The following is a 14,329-nucleotide window of genomic DNA, read 5'->3' on the forward strand; positions in this document are numbered from 1 at the left end:
CACTCCCTTCCCTGATATTATAGTTGGCATGGTCACCATTAGTTATAAATAGTCAGCCAACAAGTGATCGGCGTTATGGAGAAGGGGGATTTTTGTTTTTCACCAACGGGAGGTGCATTTCCCAATGCAAAGGCCACTTTAGGTTGTGCGGCGTGGAGAGGAGGAAAGAAAAAATAATAAAAAGGATGCGGTTCCTTTAAGATCCAGTTGCTATCCAAACAGAAGTAAACAGCGCGAGCCATTAGAGAAGCCGGAGCGAGGAGGGGGCGTGGCGAGAACTTGTCCTGGGGCGGGGATAGAATTTTACAACTCTTCAGCGTTCTGAGAAGGGAGGGGAGGCGTGGCCCGCAGGAGATGTTTGCAGCTGGAGGGCGTGGCCACCAGAGCAAGCCTCTCAGGGCTGAAATGTGATGGATCTCAGAGGCTGATCTCAGACTTGCCCCAAACTTTAGAAAGAGTGAAAGCAGAAGAGAAGGAGAAGGGGGGAGAGAATCAGAGAGAGCTCAGAGGACTGAGGAGCATTACAGGCATCCCCCTTCCCAGGGCTGGACTCACTCCATGTGAATGCCAGGACTCAGCAATGCATGGAGAAGCTGGACTGACTTCACTGGCTGGAGCAATACTGTGGATCTAATGCCTAGGCAGAGGGGCTCAGGATCCTGCCTGGACACTGTGCAGTGAAGGGGCCCCTGGGAGCAGCCGAGCTGTGGTAGGTAAGTCAGGAGGGGATGATGATGAAAGTTTTACTCCAGTGTGTGTGTGGGAGGGAAGAGAGAACATGACATGGCTGGCTACAGGGAAATACTGCTGAGAAATATACCATCAACTTCCACGTTCAGTTCCTTGACTCCTGAAGCTGAGGACTGCTGCAGGACATACAGAAGTGGGACTAATCACCAAGACTAGACTACCTGCTGCAGGATGGTGCTGTCAGATCTGCGTTCCCCTACATTATATCAATGAAAGTCCCTGATATGCCTCCTGGTATAGATACAATTATTTTTAGCACCCCTTGTTCCACTAAACACACACACAAACATTTGTATACAAACATGTATCAGTAGTACTTTATTGTGTTTTCATCACTTCTATTTACACTTAGCAACAAGATTTATGTTGTAATAATCAAACTTTGTTGTACTTCAGAAACTGCATCCAGCTCAGATACCCCCTAAAGTACCCTCTGGAGGTACTCCTACCTCATATCAAGAACATAGGCAATGGGTAACTCGTGCAGCTCTTCAGCTGACTTACTACAGGGGGGTGTAGAGCTGAAAACACACAGTGTTCATACAAACATCCAATTATATGCAAACAGGTTACAACTTCTAATTCCCTCACCCCCTGATTGGACGCTGGAAGTGAACACAGTGATGTTCACTACTATACTCTACTGTGTTGTTATGATAGTGAGGGGACTGTGGTAGGTGCAATCAAGGCTTTGCTGTGCAGGTTCTATGGATAGAATACTTTATTTCCAGAGTTCAGTTTCAGACATGATCTGAACTTGTTCAGAGGTTGCTGAGATGTTTATCTGCACCCCCCTTCCCCTCCCCACCTACAGAGGTGAAAAGTGCTGCATGGCACAGAGGGGGTTAATCATTAGCCGCGATAATGACAATAAATTGGATTAGTTAGCGCCCGGGTGCAATGTGCAATCCAATGCAGCGTGACATCTGCTGTGTGTCAGGGGGGCCTCAGTTTACTGGCAATATATACACTCTATGGACTTATTGATGTTATTATTGGTATTATTCTTTTTCTGCGGCTTCAACTGCAACAGTTACATCCATATATATTACAGTACAGTCTGATAATCGTTATACTGGAATTATTATTACATCATGACACACCTTTTAGGGGTTACTGATGTTAGCATTACAAGGCGTGCAGGAAAAAATGTCATGAAACAATGTTAAAAATAAAATACTCACATTCAAAAACAGCGCAAACACCCCCCAAGAACAAGCAGATCGTGCGGAATATTTCTAGGTAGGACGTTGCAGCTGTGTGTGAATGAGATAGGCAATCTGTACACACCTGTGTATTTTGTATAGAAGTGTTTGGAAAATCAATCAGAAAAACGATCGGAAATCAGATTTGACTTGTCAGAAATGATTTATTGACCCGTCTATCTGACAGGAAATTGCATGGTGTGTACCAGGACGTTCCACTGCTAACTTTTCGTTCTATAATGTTACTTAATTGGTGGTGAGTAGAAAGTATCTGCTTGTGCTAAAAACACAATTGTAGTTAGGGCTCTTTCACACCAAAAATCGCAAAACACAAACGCGTTTTGAATTTCGTGTTTTGCGATTTTCACTGTGTTGGCCTCAATCGAAACGCAGGATTGAAAATGCTGCAGAACTACGATTGCCTTTTTAGAAAATTGGAAATGTATAGAGTGTTAATGCATTCCTGCGATTTCCATGGTAAGGTTACTGTACTTGCGTTTGGAAAATTGAAAGTCTTTTCAAAAACAGAACGCAGCCACAGTGCATGAGATTCAGATTTTTGATGCAACCAAAAAGTCCTGCATGCTGCAGTTTTTGTGCGTTTTTCATCCTGTGTTGATAGCATCCAGTGAAAATTTAAATTGCGTTTTACAGTAACGGCTCTTTTCCACTATGAAATGCGATCGCGATAGCATTTCAATTTCCACCATGCGATTGCGATTAAGCTACTATACTCAGTATAGTAGAGCTCAATCGCATCCAAGTCGCGGCAGGATGACGATTGCACTTGGACCAAAATCGCATCGCAATCAGATCGCAAAAATGGAAATTGCTGCTGCCGTTTCCATTAGTGTAATGTACCTTGCGTTTTGCGATCGGAATCAATTTGCAAATCACAGGGTAGTGGAAAAAGGCCCTTGCCCTTTTCCACTTGCAATTTGCGCTAAACGCTAGCGATTGTGATTCAGCAAAATCCTTTTTTTTCCCTGCGATAGCGTTTGCGATTTTGCTATGCACTTCAGGGCATAGCAAAATTGCGGCAATAATCTCTCTGCCGCGCGATCGCGTTTGTGTAAAAATCGAATCGCAGTAGTGGAAATAACCTACCGCGATTGCTATGTTATTTAGCAAACCCTAGCGATTTTAAAATCGCTAGTGATTTGCGCTTTTGCGATTCAGCAATCGCACTAGTGGTAAAGGGCCCTAATGTTCTTTTTGATCTGAAACATTAATATTGGGCCTTTGGGAACCATTATGGAGTATGTTTATATAACAATATATAAGTTATAAATGTCTGTTGAAAATTCAGTTAATATACTAATAATACTATTAGTATCAACTTAGGATCAAAAGTAGATAAACTGAGAGGTATCTTGCCTACACACGTTAGTATTACAGAATTTAAGGATAATTGTGGGAGATTGCATTCTCCCTTTTCCTCTTCAAACGAGTAGATATTTTCTCTTAATAATGTCCAAGTAATGTATATGGCCAGACCTCTGATAGTAGTGCTGCTTTGCTATCATAATATTGTTACTGTGTGTTTGCAGTACATGGATACAGTCTCCAGAGTTCTGATCGTGTTTGTAGCAATGTGTGTGGTTTGGGTGTAGTATATTGTCCAGGGGGACCTGCTGACTGCAGGGAGTGTAGGGAAAGCAGAGGGGTGCTGCTGATGTAAAATAAGGATTGGGTTTCAGAATTTATTTTGAGGCATTATAGGTAGGAGGCACACAGAGTTAATTAGGAGGACTTCTTGGGTAGTAATGAAGAAGTAGCTAAAAAAAAAGCACAGGCGTCTGATATGACATATGATGTATTTAATTGCAGAAAGGCTTGTAAATGATAGTGAGGTATGAGGCGTGAGGATGGGTGAATGTGTAGAAATGACCCAGGTATAGTGAGGCACAGGTACTGAGGGAGGCACATAAAGGGCTGGGACGTCAGTGGGCATGAAGGGTGAAAGGGATATAGTATAAGGAAGGCGGGAGGCAGGACTGAGGGCTAAGGAGGCATGAGGCACAAGTACAAGATGACTAGTACCAGCAGGCATAAGGATACAGAGAAGAAAATAGAGGAGGATAGAGTGAGGAGAGGACTGAGTTTAAGGAGGTGAAAGCCTGGCACAATACTCTACTATAAGGAGGGATGAGGTACAAGAGGACTAGTACCAGCAGACAGAGATAAGAAGACAGAGGTGGGATCCAAGAGGCAGTGAGGACTGAGCATAAATAAGGAGATGAGTGGCAGAATGATTAGAATGAGGCTCGGTATTGGGAGGCATCAGAGAGGAATGAGGTGGGAAGATGGAGATGAGGAGGCGTGAGGCATGATCAGGTATGAGCTGTACATAACTCTACCTAAAAAGCTGTAATTGAAATATAATTAATAATGATTTCGGAAGTTGGTCTGATGAGCTGCTGCAGTAGAAGGCTGATCATGGATTTTCTGACTTTGATTGTACAACTTCGCCACACATCTGTGCAGTAGAAGGGTAAGCTGAGTGAATACACTGGGAATGGAGATTTTAGGCAGTCCCTCCTATTACATAAGAGTGGAAAGATCGTATATTTAATATGCTCCTTCTAGGAAGATATAAATCATTTTATATTACAAAAAAATAATTATCCGGATGTACGGCGTGCTTAGTGTAAATCCAATCTGTATTGGCAATGCAATCATTTCCAATCAATCGGTATGCAATCATATCCAGAAGCGGTACAGAGAAATCCACTCCAATGTGCGATAATGTATTCAGATATCACTCGCGTGCGATCATGTATTTAGATATGACTCGTGCAATCATATGTTCAGATATTACTCATGCTATTATGTATACAGATATCTCTGGTGCGATCATGTATTCAGATCTCACAGACTTCCTCTATAGTGGCTGCAGTAGGGTATATAAATGGTATCTTCCTGATTCAACACGTCTTGAGATTTCCTCTATAGATGGGTGGCTGGAGACTAATCTGTCCTCTCCTCTGATAAATCCAAAACACACAGGATGTTCTGCAGTAATTCAGCCTTGATAACTATAAAATAATATCAATAATAATGGAATTGTTATTGAAATATTATCTACATTTTATTTCTTTAGTGCAGTTTTTATATGTCTAATTTCAGTTTCCGTGTTTGTATGATATAAATATATTTATATTAAGTACATACTTTTTAAATATATTTAAATAAAGTTCCCTAGTGGTTCTGGGTCCCGATCTCGGTACTCATTCCATGTAAAGCAGGCTGCAGAGGGTTTATAGGACAACAGGTGGTAACATTCAAATATACATACATACTTCCATAGTGAACGTATACAGTGTGCAGCTCTAAGGAGATCGGAATCTTGTGCAAATAGAAAAAAATCGTTATATAGTTCATCAGTAATAAAATATATACTTTAGTGAGCAGGTAGATCAGATCGTACAATATATTATCTGCAGGTGGAATTATACAGAATTTTATACTCGGGGGCGTTCAGGAAAACCTTTTTACAAGGTTGTCGAAAATAGCTGATACTTTATGATTTCTTAATATCTGCCCACTCCCAAATATATCCCATAGTCAATGAAATGCATTACACTACAATTCCTTTTAATTAGCGTTTCTTAATTTTTTTTAATTATGTAGTTAAATTTCCCAAGTTTAAAATGTGTAGATTGTAGAAAGAGATTGCTATGTGTGTAGTGTCTGCCGTTGTCTCCACCAACCGAATCGGCGAGAACCTTTCCCAGAATTAATTAAAAATATCCTTAATTTATTACATTCGATTTTGTATTACTGTCCTGTAATGTCACAGGCTACATTGCAAGCATTGGTGTATATTTGTTTTATAATACATAAGCACACACAATACCCCTAACATACACTGAAGATCCTTGGTATATTTAATCACCTTTATAGTGCTAGTTTCTGCTCAGCATAATCACAAAAAAGGCAGATTTTATTTTATTTTTGTAGAAGAATACGACCTCCAGACCTCCAAATATTTTAGAACTTCAATTATTAGAAAATCAGTTACTGCCTTTAGTACATATATACTTTTGCTAGTTATAGAAATCTCCTGCTAATATGGTATAGTTTGTTTGTTTGTTTTTGTTTGTTTTTTTATTCGAGTATATGTCCTGGTACACAAAATAATAAACTGCACAAGTAAAATTCAACCCCTTTTCATGTCCTGGCTTAGGTTAGGACTAATGAGTTGCACACAGAAATAGTAAAAGATGTGCTCCCATAAGCAGCCTATATGCATGTGTGCTGTAGTCGTGCTATTACATTACATGGAGTATATATATTGTTGGCTGGAGTGAGCAGATCTGCTCGGATCTGTGACATGAGACCGTTTCCCCAGCTTGTTGTACTGATCAGGGCAGTGTTGCATTTCTGCAAGTCACATGATGCGTTTTATTTTTCAGGCTATCCAATGAAAGTTTTAATAAAGGGCTGGAGATGGGGTGGTCGGTAGTTCTCTCTCCGTCTTTCCTTATAACGAGTCAAGTGCTGGGTTCTGTATGCTGGTCTGAACAACTCCTCTCTCTCCTCTTGCGCTATGCTGAACTGGTTGTTCATCTTATTTTTGTCATTTTTGCACCTTCTGTTCCAAATGTGCTCTCCTGAGTAGTATGTTAAATAATAGTAACAATTATTATTTTTTACAATAATACTAATGTGCATCTTAAAGGGAACCTGAACCGAGTAAAATGATTTGAAATAAACACATGTACCTGCAAATTAATATTACAGACTTACCTCACCGTCAGTGATCTTCTGAGAAGAACTGACAGTGAGGTAAGTCTGACAAGATTTTGTCAGAACTGAAATATATCAGTTGCTGCCTGTCAGTTATATATCAGTTGCTGTCAGTTATAACTGAAAGGTCAATTGATGAGCAAGGTAATGTCCATGTTTCCCTATGGATCACTTGGGTGATATTACAGTTTGAGGCTGGGTGCACACATAACAGAAATGCTATCGTTGCGTAAAACGCTGCGTTTTTGCCGCTAATGGAAGTCTATGGGCCGCAGGAAAAAAACGAATATAAGTGTGCATTTTTAAACCTGCGTTTTTTAAAAACACTGGTTTGGTTGCATAATATTCATAGACGCATGAAAAACGCACATAATGAAAGTCGATGGGAACGCAATGGCATGCGTTTTTCATACGTTTTTCACAAAAGTTTTTGCTGTATTCCCGCTTCCTGTTGTGTTCCTAGTGATTTGCATAAATGAATATAAAAACGCATGGAAAATGCATACAAACCGAGAATGCATTAAAACGCATGCAGAACGCATGAAAAACGCACTGCAAACGTACCAACAACTCAGTAAAAATGCACAGAAAAACGCACACAGCATTAACATAAAACATGACATAAAACGCAGCCTTTCACACTGTTATGTGTGCTTCCAGCCTGACTGTGTGCTGACCAGGAAGCTGTTATGGGGTAATGGCCATTTTCAAAATGGAGGACCGAGAATTCCATTGATCACAGTGGACAAACAGGAAGCGCTAGAGGAGAAAGAAACTGAGAAATATACTACAGGTTAGGTAAGTATGACAAGTAGGTTTATTTTGACTTCTAATTTTCAGTTCATGTTTGTTTAACACAAAGTGTATTAAGGCTGCTTTCACAGTGAGACGTTACAGGCACACATTAGAGCAGCCTGTAACGCAGCCCCACTGCACAGTAATGAAAAATCAATGGGCTGTTCACAGTGCCCACGTTGCGTTACATTGTAACGCAGCACATCCGTTGAGAGTGCTGCATGCTGTGCGTTATGCGCGGCCAAGAAGCGTTAGACTGTGCGCACATGCTCAGTAGTGTTGGGGAGGAGTGGAGAGCAGCCAGGCACATGGCTAATTGATATTCACTGCACGGTGTGACGTGCAGTGTTTACTTCCTGGAGCGGCCGCTCTGTGTGGCAATTGGCCGGCGGGACCAAGTGATGCCGCATGCGTCCAAGAGTACGCATAATGGCACCACGGACGCCAGAGTGAGCTGCACAACGCGGCTCACTCTGACGTCCGCATCAGAAAGCACCAGGCGTTGCGTTAGGGGCACGTTATGTGCCCTATAACATCCCCTAAACGCAACGTCCTGGTGTGTAAGTAGCCTAAAGCTATAATGGTAGACATACACTATACAATGTATGCTCAGCTTGAAAAATTATAGTTGTCTCTTCCTGATCAGAAAAACAAAACAAAAAGAAAACCAAAACCAATTTAGGGAATAGTGCACTGCTTGATATGGATCAAATTTCAGCAGAAAAGTTACAGAATATCAATGTGAGGGCTGCTATTGGTAGTTGTGCACCACGTGATGTAGTAGTACAAAGCTATGTGGGGATCATAGATACATAAATAGTTCAAGCACAGCACCATCATCCGGCAACATAAGTGCAAAATACATAGTTCATATGTGGTATAAAAAAAATCAGCTATCCAGATACATGTGAAAGAATAGTACAGTACTATTGATCTGATCACTCATAAGATGTCGCCGGACATGGGGGTAAACCTCTAGTCACTTGTAAAAGGTCCTTGAAACAATCTAAAATGATTGTTTCAGGTGACCGAAGTAGAATGTGTGTACAGGCCTGCAGAATGTGAGACAGGTGGTATCAGGGGCCTAAGGGCCAGATTACATGTATGTCTTGAAGCGGAGTTGGTCATTCAAACGTCATGAAGCTCTATCCATTCATATAAATGTACGTCCCTTTTAAACAATGGTTATGGCTTTTCGCATCGTTCATATAAACGCTGCGCTGGATCCTGTCATCTTGTCTCATCCTGGACGCTACGTGTAGCGTCAATCATCTCAGTATGACTCTTCCCTGTTCTGGTGGGAGGGGTCAAAAGGAAATCCGATGGTGAAATGCCAGAAACCGATGCCAAATGCTTTTCTGCTTTAAGCAGAAAAGTGGTTTGCATCGCAAAAATGAGATGCAGCAAGCTCGTCGTTCCGATGCCCATGTGCACCGGCCCTTAAACGACAACTGACGCAAGAGGGATGCGGAGGCTGCCATGTTTATTTCCTTTTAAGCAATACCAGTTGCCTGGCTATCTTGCTTATCCTCTGCTTCTAATACATCTAGCTATAGACCCTGAACAAGCATGCAGCAGATCAGGTGTTTCTGACCGAACACGGTGATTAAAGCGCTGCATGAATTAGGCGCGGCTATTCTTTAAATGCAATTTTCGGCTATGTCATTTCTTGCCGGCGCAGAGTGCATAGTATGGGCGCAATGTAAATTAACGGTTAATAAACGGTTATTACCTGCTAAGGCTGGCTATCTGCTATCTCATGTTAGCGTCCTGCTCTCACTCATGTCAGCGCCTGTGAATCTGCATTATTTCTTCAAATTTTTTTTTCCATCCCGCTCCCATTCATGTCAGCGTCTGCAGGGAGGGCAGCCCGACCTCTCCCTCCCCTTCTCTCCCTGCGCCGCCCTCCGTGCTCCCATCTCGGAGTAATGCGCACATGGAAGCGATGTGATTACCTACCTCACCTCCAATTGCAGCTCACTCGCCGCCGGTCTTCTCCTTTCTGCATAGCCGAGAAGACCGGCGGCTAGTGAGCGGCAATTGGAGGCGAGGTAGGTAATCACATCGCTTCCATGTGCGCATTACTCCGAGATGGGAGCACGGAGGGCGGCGCAGGGAGAGAAGGGGAGGGAGAGGTCGGGCTGCCCTCCCTGCGGCTCCCCCCCCCTCCCCATTTTACAGCGACATAAAAAAAATACATATTTCGCAAAATTACCTTATATTTCGGAAAATTGACATACGCACATAGCCGCTATATAGGAAGGAAGAGGTAGGGCTGCCCTCCCTGCGGCTGCTGCTCAGGCTCCCCCCACCATTACATTGACATAACCGATAAATAGCTAAAACAAACATACACATATAGCCGCTATATAACAAACATGATAAGCGTGCCCAATTCAACAAGCGGCTAATTCAAATGTACACGTTTCTGACAGTATTGTCAGATCTGACAAGATTAGCTTGTTTAGAACATGCTTGTTTCTGGTGTGGTTCAGACACTACTGCAGCCACATAGATCAGCAGGGCTGCCAGGCAACTGGTATTGTTTTAATGGAAATAAATATAGTTACATAGTTATTTTGGTTGAAAAAAGACATACGTCCATCGAGTTCAACCAGTATAAAGTACAACACCAGCCTGCTCCCTCACATATCCCTGTTGATCCAGAGGAAGGCGAAAAAACCCTTACAAGGCATGGTCCAATTAGCCCCTAAAGGGAAAAATTCCTTCCCGACTCCAGATGGCAATCAGATAAAATCCCTGGATCAACATCATTAGGCATTACCTAGTAATTGTAGCCATGGATGTCTTTCAACGCAAGGAAAGCATCTTAGCCCCCTTTAAATGCAGGTATAGAGTTTGCCATAACGACTTCCTGTGGCAATGCATTCCACATCTTAATCACTCTAACTGTAAAGAACCCTTTCCTAAATAAATGGCTAAAACGTTTTTCCTCCATGCGCAGATCATGTCCTCTAGTCCTTTGAGAAGGCCTAGGGACAAAAAGCTAATCCGCCAAGGTATTATATTGCCCTCTGATGTATTTATACATGTTAATTAGATCCCCTCTAAGGCGTCTTTTCTCTAGACTAAATAAACCCAGTTTATCTAACCTTTCTCGATAAGTGAGACCTTCCATCCCACGCATCAATTTTGTTGCTCGTCTCTGCACCTGCTCTAAAACTGCAATATCTTTTTTGTAATGTGGTGCCCAGAACTGAATTCCATATTCCAGATGTGGCCTTACTAGAGAGTTAAACAGGGGCAATATTATGCTAGCATCTCGAGTTTTTATTTCTCTTTTAATGCATCCCAAAATTTTGTTAGCTTTAGCTGCAGCTGCTTGGCATTGAGTACGATTATTTAACTTGTTGTCAATGAGTACTCCTAAGTCCTTCTCCAAGTTTGATGTCCCCAATTGTATCCCATTTATTTTGTATGGTGCTAGACCATTAGTACGTCCAAAATGCATGACCTTACATTTGTCAACGTTGAATTTCATCTGCCATGTATGTGCCCATATAGCCATCCTATCCAGATCCTGTTGCAATATGACACTATCTTCCTGAGAGTTGATGATTCTGCACAATTTTGTATCATCTGCAAAAATAGCAACATTGCTCACTACTGCATCTACTAGGTCATTAATAAATAAATTGAAGAGCACTGGACCCAGAACAGACCCCTGTGGGACCCCACTGCTAACAGTCTCCCATTTTGAGTACGATCCATTGACCACAACTCTTTGTTTTCTGTCCATTAGCCAGTTCCCTATCCATGAACACAGACTCTTCCCCAGTCCTTGCATCCTCAACTTTTGCACCAGACTTTTGTGGGGAACAGTGTCGAAGGCCTTTGCAAAGTCCAAGTATATCACATCTACAGCATTCCCAATATCCATATTAGCATTCACTACCTCATAAAAGCTGAGCATGTTAGTCAAACAGGACCTGTCTTTGGTAAACCCATGTTGATGATATGGCAGCCTCCATATAACATTCACTTCAGTTGCCCTTTAAGATACCTTCTGGGAATAGAATAAAGTCTTTCAACACAAGTCCTAATCGGGTATAATGCTGGGAACACACAATGCAATTTCCCATCGAATCGACGTGTAGTCCGAAGGAAGTTGTAACATGTGTACGTGTCAAAACTGTTCCTGATCGATAAAGGTATCGATTTTCTGATATTAACTTTGCAAAAATTGATCCCTTTATCGATCAGAAACAGATTGGAAATAATTGCCCGATTCCCGTCGATCGGACCGGAAGCTGCATTGTACGTTTCCAGCATCACATTTGGTGTAAATAAGAGTTGACAAATCTGACAAGTGAGTCCTATCAGGGAAAACGTTGATGATGCAGGTTGGATTTTTTTCCAGCTCATACACTGTTGGGGTCACTTGTTTGTATGATTATTAGCCAGTAATGAATGATCTTTTGTGTGTTTAGTATGTACATTGCTTGCCGTTTCCAGATACATATCAGTTAATGGTGTCCTGTCTGTATTTTGTTGGCAGACGTTCACGGCGGATATCATCTGATATGTTCCGAGAATAATTGGAAGCATGAACTGTTGTCTAAACAAACTAGCTATAATGATCAGTTTCAGACTTCTTTTCTCTAATGTGTGCAGAGAGTTTGATTGAGGCGTTTTCCATGCTACAAAGTGTGCGTCACGTACGTTGCTTAGCAGCACGTCACGAGTGTCATGCGTTGCTTTGGGATACGTTGCATTCTCATTCAAGAGTTAAGATCAGTTTTCGGCTAGGTCATTTTCCTTTGAGTCTGCACCATGGAAATAAGTGGCCTTGGACCAACTAGAGCAATTTTGGCAGCATTTTTTGGATCAACGACAATCGCCTGAGATTCCAAAAAGCGTTTTGTCAATGTATTTTAATGTTGGGGAACCCACTAGTGCGATTATGATTAGAAGCAATCGCAATTGTAGGACATGCAGCCTTTTGAGCGCATTTACGCTCAATGCTGTGTATAGAAGCGCTGAAAAATCAATTTGAAAAGTGATTTTTGCAGTGATTTGGGGGCCGAGCGTTTCGAATTTTAAATAAAGTTAACAATACTTACCTGTTGAATGAAGTCGGAGGCTGGGAGCACACTTTATGAGTTTTCTGCAGTGTGCGTTTCTACATTTTACTGTGCGTTTTTGTATGCATTTTTCATGCATTTATTTATTTTATAAAAAAACATCAAAAACTCAATGAAACAAGGTTTTTGTAAATCTCCTTTGAAATAATGTATACACAAGACCCTGCTGAACACTGAATAGGGACTGTCTACAAATCATTGTCTGCAAAACTTTGTATGATTGGTTATCAGTGGCTGAGCAGATGCAGTCATTAGAACAATTGTGCAGAGAGCAGAAAGTTTTTTGTTGTTTTTTTTTCTCTCATTGCCCTTAGTTGTCAGTCTCTGAGGATGGGGCCCCCTGTGTCTTCTGGGCCCCACTGAGATGCATTCCTTGCAGGGTCTATTGTTACGCCCCTCTAAATTGATCATGCATAAAACTTTATAGAAAGCGTTGTAGCTTCTGCATTGAAGCTTAAAAAAATAAAATAAAAGAACATTTCTGCTGAAACCAAATGATAAATCCTCCTCGCTGACCTACAGCTGACTAATTACTTCTAATAAGTCTCCAGCCTATACCCACGACGTGTTTTTGTTTTTTTTTTTTGAATGATTTTTCACGACAAACTTTTTATTATGGTATCGCGCAACATCATTTAACGCAAATATTGTTAAAGTTTCATGATGCACGCCACCCACGGCGATCATTCATTTTGAACGACTGCCATGTTGGACTGAATAGTGGAGAATTGTTCCTATTCACATTGACTAATTGTGTAAATGAATGTTTACACAATCGTTAATTTATGGCGACTCCAACAATGATTGCCAATACAGCCAGATGGATCGGGGAACAATCGCTTGTCGGCGTAGATCCCCTGGCCGTGGGTAGTCAGCTTAAGGGCTGGGACTCACTAGAGCCGATTTGTGGAAGCTCAAAGCGCCCATGATATTCATAATTCCAGAAGTGCTGCGATTTCCTGGAGTGATTCCGATTTGGCTACTATAGCAACTGATGCGATCATTGTGAGATTACCACTGCAAGCTGTGAGACCAGACCACCCCCATCGGGATCCAGTGGCACAGCGCTTTACAGATCGTCGGCAATCAGCAAGCGCTGGCAAAGCGAGCTTAGTGGGTTCCAGCTCTAACACACATCCCTTTAGTAACATGCGCTTGCAAGAGGAGAGTGATATCGTTGTTAGTTGAAGCCACACCTCTTTGCTAACTGATACCCTATCATATCTGTCAGTGTCAAGTAAGGAGGCGTGGCTTGATTCTTTTTTAAAAGCTACAAATTTTTTTTCACATATTTACATTTATATGATATAACACTGATGTGTTTTCTGCATCATTTTAAAGACTGTATTAGCTATTCCCTGTTAGCCAAGCTCACAATCTAATGCCGCACACTAAAGTCTGGGGTCAGTATTGGGAGGGAAGCCAGTTAGCCTACCAGTGTGTTTTGAGATGTGGGAGGACACCCATGCAGAAAAACCATATAAACTCCATGCAGATAATACACTGGCCACACATACCTTGCTGAAAACCAGCAATGAAACAAACGGCAATAGATCTTGTGACCATTCAGCTGTGCAGTGCTGCATTAGCCTGCACTCTGTTGGAAGCACTCATGGTCTGAAATGGCTTTTATCCCTTGGTTCTCTTGACTAATGAACACCTAATTGCACAGCTGCTCTTTACCTCACCTTTTGTCAATCCTCACTTTGGCCTAGTGCACAC

General features: G+C 41.8%; 1 protein-coding gene across 4 annotated transcripts in view; it reads left to right on the forward strand.

The window, feature by feature from the left end:
* Positions 1-410: 410 nt before the first annotated feature.
* OSR2 (odd-skipped related transciption factor 2) overlaps positions 411-14,329 on the forward strand; it is a 37,174-nt gene continuing 23,255 nt past the window's right edge. Inside the window, exon 1 of one of the 4 annotated variants that reach the window (XM_068234895.1) lies at positions 411-709. The gene's annotated coding sequence lies outside the window, so the exon portion shown is untranslated. Of the gene's footprint in view, positions 714-14,329 lie in introns of all 4 variants that reach the window. The other 3 variants (XM_068234897.1, XM_068234894.1, XM_068234896.1) reach the window with 3 other exon arrangements.

This window comes from Hyperolius riggenbachi, chromosome 5 (assembly GCF_040937935.1).
Source record: "Hyperolius riggenbachi isolate aHypRig1 chromosome 5, aHypRig1.pri, whole genome shotgun sequence".
Taxonomy (NCBI): domain Eukaryota; kingdom Metazoa; phylum Chordata; class Amphibia; order Anura; family Hyperoliidae; genus Hyperolius; species Hyperolius riggenbachi.